The 21,734-nt window shown below is 42.6% G+C and overlaps 1 protein-coding gene across 3 annotated transcripts in view; it reads left to right on the top strand.

The window, feature by feature from the left end:
* Positions 1–21,734, top strand: part of CSGALNACT2 (chondroitin sulfate N-acetylgalactosaminyltransferase 2) — a 115,308-nt gene that overhangs the window by 50,482 nt on the left and 43,092 nt on the right. Inside the window, exon 2 of one of the 3 annotated variants that reach the window (XM_077259377.1) lies at positions 13,937–14,046. The exons of the other annotated variants lie outside the window; for them this stretch is intronic. The gene's annotated coding sequence lies outside the window, so the exon portion shown is untranslated. The remainder of the gene's footprint in view (positions 1–13,936; positions 14,047–21,734) is intronic. 3 annotated transcript variants of the gene reach the window in all.

Here is a 21,734-nt window from a genome sequence, read left to right as displayed (position 1 = left end):
GTGTTATTCTATAGTTACTTGTTTTATGAAGTTTCGGCAGTATTCAGACGTGTCTGCAAATTGTGGCTGTGACTAGCTACATGTTCTCATGGAGACGGGGGGAGGGAAATGAATCCAATAAGGATAGCCTTATGTCTTTTTAATAAAACTGCTTTATTAATAGTGCAAGGCAGGAGGGCAGTGGTAACAACATAGTGGCCACTATGTTGTTACCACTGCCCTCCTGCCTTGCACTATTAATAAAGCAGTTTTATTAAAAAGACATAAGGCTATCCTTATTGGATTCATTTCCCTCCCCCTGTCTGTATAAGTTTTGGATAGCTGTCTTGATCCGATATTAGGGTTAAAATAAACTCATTTGGGAGTTATCTATTATTTTCAATTATTACATTAGTCTATTAATTTTCCCAAATGCTATTCTATAGACATTGTTTACCCTTGGTTACCCCTATTTTTCTTCAACATGTTCTCATGGGCCTTGTAAAGCCTGCTCCTGCATCCATCCACATTGCATTACTCCGATCTGTATGTGGGACCAGTATACGGCACGCCTCATCAGCCTTATTTCTATGTGGCGTGGAAGGAAGGAACCAGAGCACACACATTGGGTTAAATCTCCCCCCAGCCCTAGTCTTTGTGGTCATGGTCTGTGTGCTGGAAGAAATGCTTCACACAGCACTTCTCTTGCTTTACTGTAGAGTAAAATTACAGAAACAGGAGCCAGAGCTGTGTGATCTGGGGGGTTGTGTGATCCGAGGGGGGGCTGTGTGATCCGAGGGGGGCGCTGTGTGTGTGATCTGAGGGGGGGGGGGGCTTTGTGTGTGTGATCTGGGGGGGCTGTGTGATCGGAGGGGGGGGTGCTGTGTGTGTGTGATCCGGGGGAGCTGTATGATCCGGGGGGGTATGTGATCCAAGGGGGACTGTGTGATCGGGGGGGTGTACTATGTGATCCGTGGAGGCTGTGTGATCCGTGGAGGCTGTGTGATCCGTGGAGGCTGTGAGTGTGATCCTGGGGGGCTGTGTAATCCTTGGGTTGGGGGGGCTGTGTGTGATCTGGGGCTAACTTCTCTTGCTCCACACAACAAATGATCCGCTCACTGTACAGAGAGGAATTCTAGCAGCCATGGTAAATGTACCACCTGGGGCTGCGGCCTATGAGCCCATCATGTGAGATTCGGCGGGTGCATGTGATCCGTCTTGATAATTTGTTTTAGCAGCAGCGTTTCTTTGGAAATTCTGTGGTCGCTGTTGAGTCAGAGCTTCTGTTTTCATGGGTTAGAGAAGTCTGATGTGCAATAGTGTAGAAATCCACTTGGTAATCACTGGGTTAATCTTTGCTTTTTAAGCATTTCAGTAAATGGTTTTGTAATTTTTTTGGTGCAAAGGTTGTATGCAGTGTCCTTGTAGAGGGTTCCATTAGCCAGCTTCGTCTAGTGCCTGGTCCTCTGATTCCCATGATGACACTTGGGTATCGCACACCTGTGAGTATTCTGTGCAGCTTTGTCCCATGAGAGAAAGGCGAATCTATGGGAGAGTAACTCCATGCTGCAGATGTCGCTGAGCCCTGATTTCATTTCCTTCTTCAGTTTGTAAGAAATGGGCCAAAAATCCAAACCTCTGTTTGCAAATGTTTGAAACGTAACCAAGATGGCACAAGGACCCACTCACTCCTGTACACTCCATTTTGGAACCAAACAAAATGCTAAAGGGAATGTCATGGTTTTCTGGCCTCTATTAAAGTTTAGTTATATATGTATACACATGTACACAAGGATAAGTTCACACAAGCATATAAAAAAAAAAAAATGGTTCAGAGTTTCATCCATAAAAGTGGGACAATTTTTTGTCATTTGTCATCTGTTCTCCGTGTACAATCCGTTTAATTACAGCAGCAGCTATTAATCTTTTACAGGACCATACATACAGTTTCCTATATTACAGAATTGCAATGTATCCATAAAAATCTGATGTTATACTGTGTCTCCGTATGGCATCCAATTTTTTTTTACACTTCCATAGGCTTGAATAGCCAAATCTCCGCTGATTTACAGATATTAGTGCATGCGGTCATTTCATTCACACACAGATTCAGTTATTGAAAAAAATTTCTCATCTGTACTGCCCCATTATATAACACTAGATGGTGGCCCGATTCTAACGCATCGGGTATTCTAGAATCTGTATGTAGTGGTTTAAATCCCGCGCCAATATCGCTGATTGGTCGCGGCCGGCCGCGACCAATGAGCGAAGCGTGGTTCAAATCCCGCGCCAATTCGTGGCCGGACTGCGCCTGTCGCTGATTGGTCGCAGGCGGCTGGCGCGACCAATCAGTGACGGGGATTTCCGTTACAGACAAACAGACAGAATTAGACAATTATATAGTAGTTTAGTCCGAGCTGTTTGATTTTTTAGATAGTACTTGGACCAAAAATGCAGTCATGTGAATGAGCCCTTCTTCTCATAGCTGGACACTTGCACATAGCTAATACAGCGGACTGCTGTCCGTGGCCAACGTTACCGCCTATGCTGTGGACGCATCAGCTGTGAGCTGGATGACAGTAATTGCCCACTGAGCCATGGATCTATCATGTGACACAGTTCGCTGAGTGGTGTATCCACTGTGCTGTGTATCTAATCCCATCGTGTGAGATGGACTGATTCCTGTGAGCGCTGCAGCCGCATTATATGACTGCTCCCCTCAGCTCTGTAAAGACCTAGTGTGCAGCCCAACGCCAGGCAACTACCCACTCCCTAATGCCTGAAGAAATGTATTACCTGGTCGGTATCGTACTGCAGTCACCAACAAACAACATATCTCCACACTGAGCGCCTAAACTAGATCCTCCTTCTCCTTTATAAACGCCCAGAAAGGAAGGGGAGAAGTGACATCAGACACATCGGGCAGATCCCACCCACATTTACTGCAGTCCTAATCCGAGCTAGCCATACACTAGATTTTCATTATGAATGTCAGCAACTGCTCCACCTAGTTTAAAATAAAAATATCAAAACTTTTTACTTAATTTCTCATATTTTATACCATTAAAAAAATGTAAACATTCTTTATATTTTTACATACAAACATTTTTTGGACGACACATTCCCTTTAAAAGAAACCTGACAGATTCATGCTGCCTGAACTGCGGTCAAGCTCTTTAATTTTAAGGCAGGTATATTGTACACTGTGGCTTTTCCAAAGCTGGCTGGGGCTACTCATCGCAGGTGACTGCTCCCCAGCGGCTTTTCCCATCCTGTCTCCCCTCATTGAAAATTCTCTGCCTTCATGTGTGTGTATAGGGAGAGACCTGTCACTCAAGGGGAGCGGGGCAGGGAGAAGCCACGGGGTAAGCCTCTTGGATTAGCCATCCGAGCAGTGTGCCCTGCCCGGATGTTTCCTCTGCCATAAAGTTCCCAAGAAAACATACTTGGCTGAAATCAAACGTGTCGGCTCCTCCACTCCTCTTAAAGGGAACCTGTCAGCAGGATTGGGCACAGTAACTTACAGACACTGTCAGGTTGCCGCAATTATACTGATTAAAATAACTGGTGATGAAATACGTCTTGTAGTTGTTGTTGTTTCTTTATTTTCAGTTTTGAGTTAATGATATGCTCGTACTCTGGGGCGGGGCTTCATGTGGTGCTCTGATTAGGTATTCACCAGTATCGCTTCTGACATCAACCCAGGTATCATTACTTGGTATGACTTCAAAAACACGGAGCATATCACAACAAGAATATATATAATTATTAAAAGGTATATTTTAATATCACAATAAGTTATGACAAACAATCAGTAACATATCACAGAGCAATTATATCAAAACCGAGTGATTTGAATACGGTTAAGGGTACGGGTCAAGGATTGGGTGCTTACTAGTGATGAGCGAGTACACTCGTTGCTCGGGTGACCTCCAAGTATTTGTTATTGCTCGGAGATATAGTTTTCATCACCTCTGTTGCATGATTTACGGCTTCCAGATACGCTGAATACATGTGGGAATTCCCTAACAAACAGGCATTCCTCACATGTATTCAGCGTATCTGGCAGCCGTAAATCATGCAACTGAGGCGATGAAAACTATATCTCCGAGCAATAACAAATACTCGGAGATCACCCGAGCGTGTTCGGAAAAACCCGAGCAATGACTTTACTCGCTCATCACTAGTGCTTACCCCATAAACATAGTGAGAGAAATTATCTCACAGAACCAGAGCCACAACTCAGATGCAAATGTAAAGTGACAGTGCACTGAATTTTATCTTAGCCATATAGTTTTGAGGGCACATCACCACTAGCTAGGTAAAAAAGTATAACAATAATATTATCTCAGGTCAGTGACCACTGACCTTTTGAAACCTAAGCAGTGGAAAAATCATAGTCCCAACACTGGTTCTTACCCATATCGATGTCCATGAGGGCAAACATGCGCCCCTATGTGCGTTTCGCATAAGCTTCCTCGCGGGGCCAAGACCAACAAGATACCTTTTAAGCATTACATATACTTCTTGTAGTGATATGCGCCATGTTTTTTGAAGTTATATGATATTTGGGAGCTCCATAGGGTATAGCCCATATTAGTCCTGACCGACAACCGTAGGACTATTCTTCATGTAAAATGGTATCTGTATCTGAGATTTTGTATCTGATCATTAACCGGTATAACGGCGCCGTCCTGACACTGTCTGTAGGTACTGTGCACAATCCCTCTGACAGATTCCCTTTAAAGGGACTCTTCTGAACAGTTGTTCTATGCTGACAAATTCCCGCCGTTCTTGGCTTCATTTCGGAGCCAATGATTTATATAGACCTTCCCACCTACTTGTTTTCATGTTACTCCGCCCCCCTTTAATTGACCTTTCTGGCTTCATGTAGATGGAAACCGAGCAGGTGGTAAGGTGTATACACATGATTGGCCTGAAGCACTGAGCTGATTATACTTGGTTTGAACAGTCATTCTGTGCTGACAGTCTCTTTAAACTACCACCATCACTTTATATAAGCCTATACCTGCATTAGAATAAACTCCTGCATGTGCCATATAATTCTGTGTGAATAGTACATTCATAAGCCTCACCTGCACTATACAGGACATCACCATAGGATCCCGCCATTCCTGGGCATTGCACAGTGCGTGAATAAAGCTGGAAAACGTACACCGGGCTTCATTGTGCATTGCCAGGAAGACAGGACATCAATTACTTGTGGGAGATTTGCAAAGATCTGATGGTAATGTCCCTGATATGTTGGATGTCAATCATGGTGGACTAGTCGCCTTCCCGCCGGACTAGTCCTGAACAATGTGCATGGTGCAGGCATGATTTATAACTTTACTTTTCCACACACAAATTCCTGTATGGCTCATAGTTTGTTGTATTTCAGGAATAGTCTTCTACAAAGTGATGGTGGTGGTACAGTAGAGGTAAGACCTCATAGGCGTGGATTATACCAGTGCTTCTAGAGAATCCTTGCCACCTTTGTCTCCGTGTAATATCTGAGGTACAGTGTACCCCACAGCAGGCTGTATAGGGCTATGTTCACACGATGATTATTTGGTGCCTTTTTGATGCTGTGTATTTTTGCTGTGCAACAAACGCATCATCATACAGTCCCAGCAAAGTAGATAGGATTTATAGAAATCTCATGGCCATTGTGCTTCTATTTTTTACACTGTACAAACTGACCTGCGGTGCGTAAAATCTGCAACATGTCAATCTTCTATTGTGAGTACACTTTATGTGCGGATCTTCCCCATAGAATTGTATTAGATGTAGAAAACCCAGAGGCAAAATATGTGGAAATGCTCTAAAAATGCCTGTAATCCACACGTGACTGTATCAATAAAGTTTTGTCAAAGCCAAATACCAGAATACCAGAAACTAACAAAACACAGCAACTTTATTTAAAACATGACATGCCAAAAAAAGACAAGGCACAGCATCAAAAATGTGATAAAAGCGCATGTAAAAAAAACCCAAAACGATAAACTGCAAAATAACGTAATTTACCGAATAAGTGCAGAAATGCTGCAATATTAGAAACTCATTGTGTGAAGGTAGTCTGACAGATAAAGATGCAGCAGTGCTTGCTGATACTTGTGTCAGAACTCAATGGATTAAACAGGCTGTCTCCCCACTCGCTGTACTTCCAAGGCCCATTCTATCCTACAGCTAGCACTACACCTCCCAGCAGGTCTCCTGCAGTAATGGCCACCCCACCCCAGCCATGTCATCCTTTCTCTGGCTCCCTTGTGTTCTGGGGTCCTTCCCTCCCGCCCCTTCCCCTGTGCTGGGAGGCCAGTAATTGAGAACAGATGGTGTTCTCCTTTTCTTCCAGACATCCCTGGCCACGTAGATGTGCATCCTCTCACAATGGTTTCTGTGAGTGCTGAGTCACTGGTGGGAATCTCCTAGGAGCATTAATGTTCTCTCAGCTTTGGGCATGGAACCTGTTATAGGCCTAAGGCATTGAGGGGCCCACGTACAAAGGTCGGGATATGTCATATTTCAGGGGTTTAAAGCAGAAATGCAGCTTACATGTTTGACCACAGCTGCTGGAAACGTCTGATGTGGCCGTCTGTGTGTTACAAGTCGAGAGACTTCTTTTTTCAGCACTTTCAAGAATAGGTCTTAGAAATGGCCATGACATACTGACCACACTTTTATGGCGGCTGCTGTACTTCTAGAAGTAGTAAACTGTCCCAGAAGCACAGGGAGATTTACTAGGAAAAATGCACATTTTGCACCAAATAATTGTTGAAGATACATCACATTTATTTTGTGTTTTATACACCTATGCATTCATCGATTTGGGGTGTCACCTAATGACACACACAAATGCACCATAATTTTGGTCGAAATTTCTGGCACTTGTACGGTGAAAACAGACTAGTCCATCTAAAGACTCACCAAATTTATCAAACGGCCATGTTTCCTACTCCAGTCTTAATGAATTTGGCTCATTTTCTCTGTGACGTGCTCCTCCTTGCACCTACCCAGAAATGTTGCATCAGTTCAATGGCTGGAGTAGCGTTTCTGGTGGAGGAAATGCCACCACGTTTGATGAATTTCACAGGCTGATGTAGCCCCGGCTCCCTTCTAGTTCTGCCCATTTTGGCAGAGATGCATCGGGTTTGAAATCACCAGAAATTGCTACTTTTTTACTTACCTTTGCGTATCAACATAATTCAGCTTATTTTAAAAGTGCTTTATGCCAGTTTTCTGCCATAAGCACTTGATGAATTGAGTTGTTTTTTTTTTTTCATTTCCAAAAATGGTATCTTTGTAAAAAAAAATATTCCTACAGTGTTGGCAAGATATTCTCCCTCACCTCATTCCCAATGCCAGATGGTGGAGGGGCATAACATTAAAGGCTCCTAGGCTCCAATGTAAGGAGCAGTCAGCACAGGATGACACCTCAAACCAAGTACAGGCGCACGTTGCACCATGACGGGGCCAAGCCTTTACATACACCTCCCACCTACTCAGAGGCGTAGCTAGGGTTTTGGTTCAGGGGAAGCGAAACTTCTGAGTGGGCCCCTAACCAGGTAACCTTAATTACTACTGGGTGATGCACCCTAATAGTGGAGGAGAACCTCAGCAGATGACCGCGCTATTGCTGAAAATAATCTCTATATAAAGACCAATGTTGATGTTACTGCCATATGGTCAGTGGTAGATATCAATCCTACAGAACATATAACAGATCACTGCACAGTTATAGATGGTGACTTACAGCTGACATTCTTTCTGATGGAATCGTTCACTTTCCCTGCCTTTTTCCATCTGGCCCAGACCGACATGACAACTTCTTTCAGCCAGGACTCTGCTGCAGAGATTACAACAAAGTTACATTTCACGTCTCATATTTTCAGCACTGTCCCCAATGGGACTATTCCCAACCTGCACAATCTCCTCATCCTGCTGATACCCCAATGCTGAGCCGCTGCTGCTGCCGCCATATGTGTCCCTATTAATGCACATGCTGTGTGGTACTATGTGCCCTCTAAATACTAAAGCAACTCTCTAGAATACAGTAATGCCGGTGCAAGTGCCCTAGAAAACAGTGCCCACATTTTTTTCCCCTAGAAAGAAATATTGCCCTGTGTGTGCCCCTTTGACAGTCACAATACAATACATTTACATTTAATAATGTCCCAAGTCTCCCTCTTTAAAACTCCCCTCTACACGATATGTTGCTCTCTCATACAGTCTAATGCCCCCTCAAAATATATATATATATATATATATATATATATATATATATATATATATATATATATACTGACCCCTTAGTATCCCAGAAACTGTTTAATAGCTCTAACACTAATCTCCACACTGTATGATGGCTCCCTAGATAGTCTCCATATAGTATAACACTCTTGACAATCCTCCATATAGTATAATGCACTCCCCATAGCCAGACTCTATAGTATAATGTACCCCCCATATCCAGACTCTATAGTATAATGTACTCCCCATGGACAGCCTCTATAGCAGGGGTCCCCAACCTGTAGCTCGGGAGCCACATGTGGCTCGCGGTCCCATGAATTGTGGCTCACGGCTGTCTGTCAGCTTGGTGCATTAGCTCCAGATTTAGTAAACAGTTATGAAGAGCACATTTGAAAATGGTGAATTTTGTGAGCAGCCCTGCACAAAAGAGCAGATCTGGATGCACATATACTGGTCTTAGGGGTTTTGAGATGATTTAAGTATGGTACGCTGGAGACAAGATGATACCACCTGTCAGAGGAGGTGTTTGAAGCTGGATGTGACAGTGTCTTGGGAGTGCTTTTATAGGAGAATACTGAATGGGGGTATTGTAGGAACCCATGGATCTTTGTATACTGCTTTGGGAAGATTGATTTTTGTGGAAAAGCTTTGGTTACCATTATTGTGAGGGGGCGGGAGCTGAATGTGGCTCGCGACCCTCTCTCAGAGCTGAATGTGGCTCTCTAGGTCAGAAACGTTGGGGACCTCTACTCTATAGTATAATGCACTTCCCATAGGCAGCCTCTATAGTATAATGTAGCCCCTAATGTAATGCACCCCCATTGGCAGCCTCTATAGTGTAATGCAGCCACTAATATAATGCACCCTCATAGGCAGCCTCTATAGTGTAATGCAGATCCATAGGCAGCCTGTATAATATGATGTACCCTCATTTTCAGCCTGTATAGTTTAATGCACCCCCATTGGCAGCCTCTATAGTGCAATGTAGCCCCTAATATAATGCACCCTCGTAGGCAGCCTCTATAGTGTAATGCAGCTTCTTAGGCAGCCTGTATAGTATACTGCAGCCTGTATAGTATAATACACTCCCATAGGCAGCCTGTATAGTATAATACACTCCCATAGGCAGCCTGTAAAGTATATTGCACCCCCATAGGTGGCCTGTATAGTATACTGCATCCCCATAGGCCCCATGTTTGTTATGACATATCTGATGTCTCTGATTTCTGCATGGTCCCCTTGGTTTGCAAAAAATCACTAGCATGTAAGCCATGTCATGCTTTAAATAAAGCTGCTTTGTTTTTGACACTTTCTGGCATTTTGCTTTGACAAACTTTATTGATATCCTTAGTTGCGGATTATGTGCGTTTTTGATGTTTCCATTGCGGAAACGCACTTAACATGCATCTGCATTTTTTAACTGTGGAATTTTCACATCTAATGCAAGTTTATGGGAAAAAGCCACACAGAAAACTCAGTGCACCTGCAAGAGAAATTAACGTGTTGCGGATTTGAAGCACACACCAGTTTACACTGTGTTAGGCTATGTGCACATGCTGCGGATCCACAGCGGATTGGCAGCTGCGGATGCACAGCAGTTTTCCATGAGTTTACAGTACCATGTAAACCTATTGAAAACAAAATCCGCAGTGCACATGCTGTATAAAAAAACGTGCGGAAACGCTGCGTTGTTTATTCCACAGCATGTCAATTCTTTGTGCGGATTCATCAGCAGTTTACACCTGCTCTTCAATAGGAATCCGCAGGTGTAAAACCACAAGTAGAATCCGCACAAAAACCGCGGTAATTCCGCAGTAAATACGCGGATTTCCTGCGGATTTACGGAAAGCAGTGCGGAAAAATCGGCACAACATTCCACAACGTGTGCACATATCCTTAAAAGGAAACGGTGGGCGCAAGATCTCTAAATCACATCCACTTTGCTTGTACTGCCTGTGTTTTTGATGCAGCAAAAATACGCAGCTCCAGACACGCTCCAAACGCTCATCGTCTGCATGTAGCCCAAGCGGCAGTACGATCAGTGAATTGTAGCAACATTTGCACAAAGGCCTAAATGCTTATCTGATTGGTTCTGCAACAATTGCTTTGAGAACACGGAGACTTCCCACCCGGGACGGAGGAGTTTTCTGAATACTTATGACCATGTGATATTTCAGTTTTTCTTTTTTTTATTAAATTTGCAAACATTTCTACATTTCTGCTTTTTTTCAGTGAAGATGGGGTGCAGAGTGTACATTAATGTGAAAAAAATGAACTTTTTTGAATTTACCAAATGGCTGCAATGAAACAAAGAGTGAAAAATTTAAAGGGGGTCTGAATACTTTCCGTACCCACTGTATATAATCTCCACTGCTCAAAAAAAATAGAGGGAACGCTAAATTATCACATCTTACATATCACTGAATGAAATACTCCAGTTGCAAATCTTTATTCATTACATAGTGGAATACATTGAGAACAATACAACATAAAAATGATCAATGTAAATCAAAGTTAATATCCTATGGAGGCCTGGATTTGGAATGATAATCAAAATCAAAGTGGAAAATCAAATTACAGGCTGATCCAACTTCAGTGGAATTGTCTCAAGACAAGGAAATGAGTCTCCAGAAGTGTGTGTGGCCTCCATGTGCCTGTATGGCCTCCCTACAAATCCTGGGCATGCTCCTGATGAGGTGGCGGATGATGTTCCGAGTGATCTCCTCCCAGACCTGGACTAAAGCATTAGTCAACTCCTGGACAGTCTGTGATGCAACGTGGCATTTGTGGATGAAACGTGACATGATGTCCCAGATGTACTTGATTGGATTCACGTCTGGGGAACAGGAAGGCTAGTCCATGGCATCAATGCCTTCATCATGTAGGAACTGCTGACACACTTCAGCTACATGAGACCTAGCATTGTCATGCATCAGAAGAGAGACAAAATAGGAATCTTGTGGGTGTGATACCTTATAATGGCTAACAAAATATAGTGAATGGTATTACAAAGCAAGCTTTCAAAACGGCTTGCGTCTCCTCATCAGGCTGGTCTGAGGATCTCGTCCCGGTACCTAATGGCAGTCAGGGTACCTCTGACTCGCACATGGAGGGCTGTACAGCCCTCCAAAGAAATTCCTCCCCATGCCATTACTGACTCACTGCCAAAACCGGTCATGCTGGTGGATGTCGCTGGCAGCAGAACGTTCTCCACGTAGTCTCCAGACTTTGTCACGTCTGTCACACGTGCTCAGTGTGAACTTGCTCTCGTCTATGACGAGCACAAGTCGCCAATGTCGAATCTGCCAGTCTTGGTGTTCTCTGGCAAATTCCATTCGCCCTGCATGGTGTTGGGCCCTAATACTACCCTCATGGAATCTGTTTCTGACAGTTTTTGAGCTGACACATGGATGTTAGTGGCCTGCTGGAGGTCATTTTGCAGGGCTCTGGCACTGCTCCTCCTGTTCCTCATTGCACAAAGGAGTAAGTAGTGGTCCCACTGCTGGGGTGTTACACTCCTACGACCCCCTTCACATCTCCTAGTATCTGCTCCATGCTCTGTACTCTGTACTGATAGACACAGCTACTCTTCTTGCCACAGCTCACACTGATGTGCCATCCTGGATGAGCTTCACAACCTGAGCAACTAATGTGGGTTGTAGCGTCATGCTACTGTACCTCTAGGGGTGAGAGCAGTGAAAAAATGCAAAAGTGACCAAAAGAGCCTAAAAGGAAGAGAACCGAGAAATGGTCTGTGGTCACCTTCTGCAGAATCACTCCTTTATATGGGTTGTCTTGCTAATTGTTTATCATTTCTACCTGTTTGTTCCATTTGCACAACAGCAAGAGAAATAGATACACAATCGGTGTTGCATCATAACTAGTAGGTTAATTTCACAGAAGTGTGTTTGACTTGGAGTTACATTGTGCTTAAGTGTTCACTATATTATATATACATATATATGCATACATACACTACTGTTCAAAAGTTTAGGGTCACCCAGACAATTTTGTGTTTTCCATGAAAACTCATACTTTTATTAATCAAATGAGTTGCCAAATGAATTGAAAATCTAGTCCAGACATTGACAAGGTTCGAAAAAAAGATTTTTATTTGAAATAATAATTTTCTCTTTCAAACTTTTCTTTCGTCAAAGAATGCTCCCTTTGCAGCAATTACAGCATTGCAGACCTTTGGCATTCTAGCAGTTAATTTGCTGAGGTAATCTGGAGAAATTTCACCCCATGCTTCCAGAAGCCCCTCCCACAAGTTGGTTTGGCTTGATGGGCACTTTTTGCATACCATACGGTCAAGCTGCTCCCACAACAGCTCAATGGGGTTGAGATCTGGTGACTGCGCTGGCCACTCCATTACAGATAGAATACCAGCGCCTGCTTCTTCCCTAAATAGTTCTTGCATAATTTGGAGGTGTGCTTTGGGTCATTGTCCTGTTGTAGGATGAAATTGGCTCCAATCAAGCGCTGTCCACAGGGTATGGCATGGCGTTGCAAAATGGAGTGATAGCCTTCCTTATTCAAAATCCCTTTTACCTTGTACAAATCTCCCACTTTACCAGCACCAAAGCAACCCCAGACCATCATATTATCTCCACCGTGCTTGACAGATGACGTCAGGCACTCTCCAGCATCTTTTCAGTAGTTCTACATCTCACCTAGGTTCTTCTGTGTGATCCAAACACCTCAAACTTGGATTCGTCTGTCCATAACACTTTTTTCCAATCTTCCTCTGTCCAATGTCTGTGTTCTTTTGCCCATATTTATCTTTTCCTTTTATTAGCCAGTCTCAGATATGGCTTTTCTTTTCCACTCTGCCCTGAAGGCCAGCATCCCGGAGTCACCTCTTCACTGTAGACGTTGACACTGGCATTTTGCGTGTACTATTTAATGAAGCTGCCAGTTGAGGACCTGTGAGGCGTCGATTTCTCAAACTACAGACTCTATTGTACTTGTCTTGTTGCTCAGTTGTGCAATGGGGCCTCCCACTTCTCTTTCTACTCTGGTTAGAGCCGGTTTGTGCTCTCCTCTGTAGGGAGTAGTACACACCGTTGTAGGAAATCTTCAGTTTCTTGACAATTTCTCACATGGAATAGCCTTCATTTCTCTTTCAAATAATCTTTATTTATGTATAATATGTGGGAAAGAGGAGTGGGGGGGGGGGAAGGAAGGGAGGGGAAAGTAACAAAGTACATAAAACATTGCGGACATGCCGTCCATTCAGAAACAATTGTAATCTAATTAACTATTGACAATTTTAACATATGTTCTCTTCACAAGTATACAACAGATGTCGCTTTAACTTTTAATGTGATAATTCAGAATATATCTCAACCCATTTCTTCCATTTTTTGTCATTTCCCATAGTAGTTGATCGCAATTGCGAAATTCTCTTCATATGATTTATGTAAATTAACTTGTTCTATGATTTCATTGAAAGCTGGTAAAATTGGATTTTTCCAGTGGAAAGCTATGATTTGTTTAACGACTAAGCATATATGAATTATTATAGGTCTCACATTTGTGCTAACAATTTCCCATTGTAGGGACAATAAGGCCATTGCTGGGGTGACTGTGATATTGTCTTTTAGTATGTTATTAATAAATTTTGTGGCCTGTCTCCATAACTGTTTCACCTTTGGACACTTCCAAAACATGTAACAAGCTCCCGTATTCTCCGCACTCTCTCCAGCACAGGGGAGACCCTCCAGAAGGTAAATGGGAAAGGCGAGCCGGTGTGAAGTACCGTCTTGTGACGATTTTAAAATATGCTTCTTGCAGTGTCATGCAAATATTTGATGAGTAAGTAAAACGAATTGCGTTTTCCCATTGATCTGGAATAAAAGTCATGTTCAAATCGTTAATAGCCTTCATTTCTAAGAACAAGAATAGACTGTCGAGTTTCACATGAAAGTTCTTTTTTTCTGGTCATTTTGAGAGTTTAATGGAACCAAGTTAGCAAACACAAAGTACGATAAGAACACTGGAGTGATGGCTGTTGGAAATGAGCTTCTATACACCTGTGAAGATATTGCATTACAAACCAGACGTTTGCAGCTAGAATAGTCATTTACCACATTAACAATGTATACAGTGTGTTTCTGATTCAGCTAATGTTCGCTTCATTGGAAAAAGCTGTGCTTTTCTTTCAAAAATCCGTTAATGCACCCATTACCATACATTATCATAACGGCATGCATTAGAGAAGATGCGTTACTTTGTGACGCACCCTCGAACGCGGTCTACCGCGTTTTCGGATACGTTAGGTCTAACGCACAGCGAACGGACGCGTTCGCTGTGCATAGACCTCTATTGCTAACGCATGCCAGCACATGCATTAGCGCGATTGTAGAAAAGAAAAGATTTTGGGCTTCAGCGTTAGCGGATCCGTTAAACGCGATGTGAACCTAGCCTAATAAAAGTATTTTCATGGAAAACACAATTGTTTGGGTGACCCTAAACTTTAGAACCGTAGTGTATGTACAGTACAGACCAAGAGTTCGGACACACCTTCTCATTTAAAGATTTTTGTGTATTTTTATGACTATGAAAATTGTACATTCACACTGGAGGCATTAAAACTATGAATTAACACATGTGGAATTATATACTTAACAAAAAAGTGTGAAACAACTGAAAATATGTCTTATATTCTAGGTTCTTCAAAGTAGCCACCTTTTGCTTTGATGACTGCTTTGCACACTCTTGGAATTCTCTTGATGAGCTTCAAGAGGTAGTCACCGGGAATGGTCTTCCAACAATCTTGAAGGAGTTCCCAGAGATGCTTAGCACTTGTTGGCCCTTTTGCCTTCACTCTGAGGGTTCAGGTCTGGTGACTGTAGATGCCAGGTCATCTGGCTTGCACCCCATCACTCTCCTTCTTAGTCAAATAGCCCTTACACAGCCTGGAGGTGTGTTTGGGGTCATTGTCCTGTTGAAAAATAAATGATGATCCAACTAAACGCAAACCGGATGGAATAGCATGCCCCTGCAAGATGCTGTGGTAGCCATGCTGGTTCAGTATGTCTTCAATTTTGAATAAATCCCCAACAGTGTCACCAGCAAAGCACCCCCACACCATCACACCTCCTCCTCCATGCTTCACGGTGGGAACCAGGCATGTAGAGTCCATCCGTTCACCTTTTCTGCATCGCACAAAGACACGATGGTTGGAACCAAAGATCTCAAATTTGGACTCATCAGACCAAAGCACAGATTTCCACTGGTCTAATGTCCATTCCTTGTGTTCTTTAGCCCAAACAAGTCTCTTCTGCTTTTTGCCTGTCCTTAGTAGTGGTTTCCTAGCAGCTATTTTACCATGGAGGCCTGCTGCACAAAGTCTCCTCTTAACAGTTGTAGAGATGTGTCTGCTGCTAGAACTCTGTGTGGCATTGACCTGGTCTCTAATCTGAGCTGCTGTTAGCTGTGATTTCTGAGGCTGGTGACTCGGAAAAATGTATCCTCAGAAGCAGAGGTGACTCTTGGTCTTCCTTTCCTGGAGCAGTCCTCATGTGAGCCAGTTTCTTTGTAGCGCTTGATGGTTTTTGTCACTGCACTTGAGAACACTTTCAAAGTTTTCACAATTTTTCGGACTGACTGACCTTCATTTCTTAAAGTACTTAGCTGCTTTTTTCTTGCCATAATACAAATTCTAACAGTCTATTCAGTAGGTCTATCAGCTGTGTATCCACCAGACTTCTGCACAACACAATTGATGGTCCCAACCCCATTTATAAGGCAAGAAATCCCACTTATTACACCGGACAGGGCACACCTGTGAACTGAAAACCATTCCCGGTGACTACCTCTTGAAGCTCATCAAGAGAATGCCAAGAGTGTGCAAAGCAGTCATCAAAGCGAAAGGTGGCTGCTTTGAAGAACCTAGAATATAAGACCTAATATAATAATATAATATAAGACATAATTTCAGTTGTTTCACACTTTAAGTATATAATTCCACATGTGTTAATTCAGTGTTTTGATGCCTTCAGTGTGAATGTACAATTTTCATAGTCATGAAAATACAGAAAAATCTTTAAATGAGGTGTCCAAACTTTTGGTCTGTACTGTATATGTACTGTATATGTATTTTTATGTGTGTATGTATGTGTGTGTGTGTGTATATATATATATATACACACACACACACACACACACACACACACACACACACACACACACACACACACACACACACACACACGTGTTCTTTGTTTATGTGATGTGTTTATCAATAAAATAAGTTATTTTGGAGTGCTGACTTCATAAATATAACGCAAAAAGTCAATTTAGTAAATCTAAATTACATATAAAGGTACAATACATAATCAATAATAAGGTAAGCAAAGACGGATTCGTATAATCACCCTGGACATAAACATTTGAGTAGGGCGTTTTCATTGATCATATGCAGTACAAATAATAAACTGGACTCTCCTATATCTAATTTCCAGTGTGCATGATTTATTAATTAGTGAGGAATCACACTGGTTAATATTAACCAATACAGTGTTATAAACTGTGGCCCAGAGATATATCGCTTTTCTAGATTGCACAGGACTCCTAAGTCACAATGGCTACTCGTAAGGTGAAATAGTAATAAATTGCATATGCCAGAGAGTCTTAATATTCCGATCAACATCACTTACCCATTGTAGTATGCAAGTGCACTATTCCCAGGGGAGCCCTGGACACGCATTTCATGTTTGTTTTTCAACAAAATTTATTTATTTATTTTTTTATAAGCTATGTATATGGAGTTTCTTCTTTTTTTTCATTTATGGAACATAAATTTCTATGATGGTATATATACTACTGTCATTTCTACTTACGGTATTCTTTTTTGCTATCATTATTCCTGTGAACCATTTAATATTTAAGTGATGTGTGCGGGATGGTATAGCATAGTCACCTCCTTTATTCCTTACCCTCTCTTGTGCTGAGCTGAAGTACAGTCTTTCTGACTACTGGAGCCAATAGGCATGTTTAGTTTTTGCTTCGGGAAAGTTCTGGGTGTACATGCTCAAGGTAAGCTGAAAATGTGATGTGAACAGGCACTTAAACTGCTTCACTTGAAGGTGTAGTGTTGTGCGCAATGGCCGCGTATCTGAACAAGGCAGTAGCCTAATCATTTTCTCAGACGTTCTTTCAGGTTTGAGCAGACTACAGTATTAGGACGCGTAATGTGTTATGAATGTTGTTTTGAGTCTTTTCTTGACTTCTGGTAAAGTGATTTAATCTCCATGTGACTTTCTTGGTTTCCGTACATTTGATTATTGCTTGTCTGCCCATGATTTTGGGAAAGTGCCATGTACTTGCCTGCCCAGTCTGTGGAGACCATGAATAAAACTGCATAAATGTGGCATTAGTCGCATTGTGTAGCGAGATCATTGGTGCTTTGAAGTCTGTATGGGGAATTTTAAGGTTTTTCAGGAGCTTGACGTTGCTAGATGAATACCAAGGACATGATTATGCGAACTACTAGATCTTTTTTTTTTTCCAAAAACCTTTATATCCTGATCATGTACGGAAAATGTCATTTGGGAAGGAAACAAAGAATTGGCAAAGAATATCAATTGTGACTGGAAAGATGAAATCGTGTTTCATATATTATCTATATGGTGCAAATTTGAAAGTATTATTAACCCTTTGAAAACTGGCCAGTTTCTATTGCTTGAGCTTTTTAGCTTTTGTGTTGGGGAAAAAATAATCAGTCTTCTATTTCCTGACATGTTACAGTGCCTTGCGAAAGTATTCGGCCCCCCTGGAACTTTTCAGCCTTTTCCCACATATCAGGCTTCAAACATAAAGATATCAAATGTAAATTTTTGGTGAAGAATCAACAAGTGGAACACAATTGTGAAGTTGAATGAAATTTATTGGTTATTTTAAATTTTCGTAGAAATTCAAAAACTGAAAAGTGGGGCGTGAAATATTATTCGGCCCCTTTACTTTCAGTGCAGCAAACTCACTCCAGAAGTTCATTGTGGATCTTTGAATGATCCAATGTTGTCCTAAATGCCTAATAATGATAAATATAATCCACCTGTGTGTTATCAAGTCTCCGTATAAATGCACCTGCTCTTTGATAGTCTCAGGGTTCTGTTTGAAGCACAGAGAGCATCATGAAGACCAAGGAACACAACCAGGCAGGTCCGTGATACTGTTTTGGAGAAGTTTAAAGCCGGATTTAGATACAAAATGATTTCCAAAACTTAAACATCCCAAGGAGCACTGTGCAAGCGATCATATTGAAATGGAAGGCAACACAGCTCATCACCCTGAACACACCATCCCCACTGTCAAATATGGTGGTGGCAGCATCATGGTTTGGGCCTGCTTTTCTTCAGCAGGGACAGGGAAGATGGTTAACCCCTTTCTGCCATTGGACGTACTATTCCGTCCATGTGGGGTGGGCCCTAATTCCCAAGGACGGAATAGTACGTCCAGTGCGATCGGCTGCGCTCACGGGGGGAGCGCGGCCGATCGCGTCCGGGTGTCAGCTGCCTATCGCAGCTGACATCCGGCACTATGTGCCAGGAGCAGTCACGGACCGCCCCCGGCACATTAACCCCCGGCACACCGCGATCAAACATGATCGCGGTGTGCCGGCGGTACAGGGAAGCATCGTGCAGGGAGGGGGCTCCCTGCGGGCTTCCCTGAGACCCCCGGAGCAACGCGATGTGATCGCGTTGCTGCGAGGGTCTCTTACCTCCTATCCCTGCAGGCCCCGGATCCAAAATGGCCGCGGGGCTGCTTCCGGGTCCTGCAGGGATTACTTCCGGGTGCAGACCAGGCTCTGGTAAGCCTGCAGCGCTGAAACTCAGATCGGTGATCTGACAGAGTGCTGTGCAAACTGTCGGATCAACGTTCTGTGATGTCCCCCCCTGGGACAAAGTAAAAAAGTAAAAAAAAAATCCTAAATAAAGAATAAAAAAAAAAATTGTTCCCATAAATACATTTCTTTATCTAAATAAAAAAAAAATCAAGCAATAAAAGTACACATATTTAGTATGGCTGCGTCCGTAACGACCCCACCTATAAAACTATATCACTAGTTAACCCCTTCAGTGAACACCGTAAAAAAATAAGAGGCAAAAAACAACGCTTTATTCTCATACCGGCAAACAAAAAGTGGAATAACACGCGATCAAAAAGACGGATATAAATAACCATGGTACCGCTGAAAACGTCATCTTGTCCCGCAAAAAACGAGCTGCCATACAGCATCATCAGCGAAAAAATAAAAAAGTTATAGTCCTCAGAATAAAGCGATGACAAAATAATTATTTTTTCTATAAAATAGTTTTTATTGTATAAAAGCACCAAAACACACAAAAAATGATATAAATGAGGTATCGCTGTAATCATACTGACCCGAAGAATAAAACTGCTTTATCAATTTTACCAAACGCGGAATGGTATAAACGCCTCCTCCAAAAGAAATTCATGAATAGCTGGTTTTTGGTCATTCTGCCTCACAAAAATCGGAATAAAAAACGATCAAAAAATCTCCGGCGCCCGAACATGTTACCAATAAAAACGTCAACTCGTCCCGCAAAAAACAAGACCTCACATGACTCTGTGGACTCAAATATGGAAAAATTATAGCTCTCAAAATGTGGTAACGCAAAAAATATTTTTTGCAATAAAAAGCGTCTTTCAGTGTGTGACAGCTGCCAATCATAAAAATCCGCTAAAAAACCTGCTATAAAAGTAAATCAAACCCCCCTTCATCACCCGCTTAGTTAGGGAAAAATTAAAAAAATTTAAAAAATGTATTTATTTCCATTTTCCCGTTAGGGCTAGGGATAGGGCTGGGGTTAGGGTTGGGGCTAGGGTTGGGGCTAGGGTTAAGGCTACAGTTAGGGTTGGGGCTAAAGTTAGCGTTTGGATTACATTTACGGTTGGGATTAGGGTTAGGGGTGTGTCTGGGTTAGAGGTGTGGTTAGGGTTACCATTGTGATTAGGGTTAGGGGTGTGTTTGGATTAGGGTTTCAGTTATAATTGGGGGGTTTCCACTGTTTAGGCACATCAGGGGCTCTCCAAACACGACATGGCGTCCGATCTCAATTCCAGCCAATTCTGCATTGAAAAAGTAAAACAGTGCTCCTTCCCTTCCGAGCTCTCCCGTGCGCCCCAACATATGGGGCATCAGCGTACTCGGAACACATTGGAGAACAACTTTTGGGGTCCAATTTCTCCTGTTACCCTTGGGAAAATACAAAACTGGGGGCTAAAAAATAATTTTGGGGGGAATTTTTTATTTTTTTATTTTAACGGCTGTAAACCGTAGTGAAACACTTGGGGGTTCAAAGTTCTCACAACACAACTAGATAAGTTCCTTGGGGGTTCTAGTTTCCAATATTGGGTCACTTGTGGGGGGTTTGTACTGTTTAGGTACATTAGGGGCTCTGCAAACGCAATGTGATGCCTGCAGACCAATCCATCTAAGTCTGCATTCCAAATGATGCTCCTTCCCTTCTGAGCTCTGCCATGCGCTCAAACGGTGGTTTCCCCCCCCCCCCCCACATATCAGGTATCAGCGTACTCAGGACAAATTGGACAACAATATTTAGGGTCCAATTTCTCCTGTTACCCTTGGAAAAATACAAAACTGGGGGCTAAAAAATAATTTTTGTGGAAACAAAAATATTTTTTATTTGCACGGCTCTGCGTTATAAACTGTAGTGAAACACTTGGGGGTTCAAAGCTCTCACAACATATCTAGATGAGTTCCTTAGGGGGTCTACTTTCCAAAATGGTGTCACTTGTGTTTTTTTTTTACTGTTTAGGTACATTAGGGGCTCTGCAAACGCAATGTGACGCCTGCAGACCATTCCATCTAAGTCTGCGTTCCAAATGGCGCTCCATCCCTTCCGAGCCCTCCCATGCGCCCAAACGGTGGTTCCCCCCCACATATGGGGTATCAGCGTACTCAGGAGAAATTGGACCCCAAAAGTTGTTGTCCAATTTGTCCTGTTACCCTCGGGAAAATACAAAACTGGGGGCTAAAAAACAATTTTTGTGGGAAAAAATTTTTGTTTCATTTTTACGGCTCTGCATTATAAACTTCTGTGAAGCACTTGGTGTGTCAAAGTGCTTACCACACCTCTAGATAAGTTCCTTAGGGGGTCTGCTTTCCAAAATGGTGTCACTTGTGGGGGGGGTTTCAATGTTTAGGCACATCAGTGGCTCTCCAAACGCAACACGGCGTCCCATCTCAATTCCTGTCAATTTTGCAGTGAATAATCAAACGGCGCTCCTTCCCTTCCGAGCTCTCCCATGCGCCCAAACAGTGGTTTACCCCCACATATGGGGTATCGGCGTACTCAGGACAAATTGTACAACATCTTTTGGGGTCCATTTTCTCCTGCTATCCTTGGTAAAATAAAACAAATTGGAGCTGAAGTAAATTTTGTGTGAAAAAAAGTTAAATGTTCATTTTTATTTAAACATTCCAAAAATTCCTGTGAAACACCTGAAGGGTT

The sequence above is a fragment of the Ranitomeya variabilis genome, chromosome 4 (genome assembly GCF_051348905.1).
Source record: "Ranitomeya variabilis isolate aRanVar5 chromosome 4, aRanVar5.hap1, whole genome shotgun sequence".
Classification (NCBI taxonomy): Eukaryota; Metazoa; Chordata; class Amphibia; order Anura; family Dendrobatidae; genus Ranitomeya; species Ranitomeya variabilis.
The sequence above is the reverse complement of the archived record's forward strand: the minus strand, read 5'-3'. Positions and strand labels throughout refer to the sequence as shown.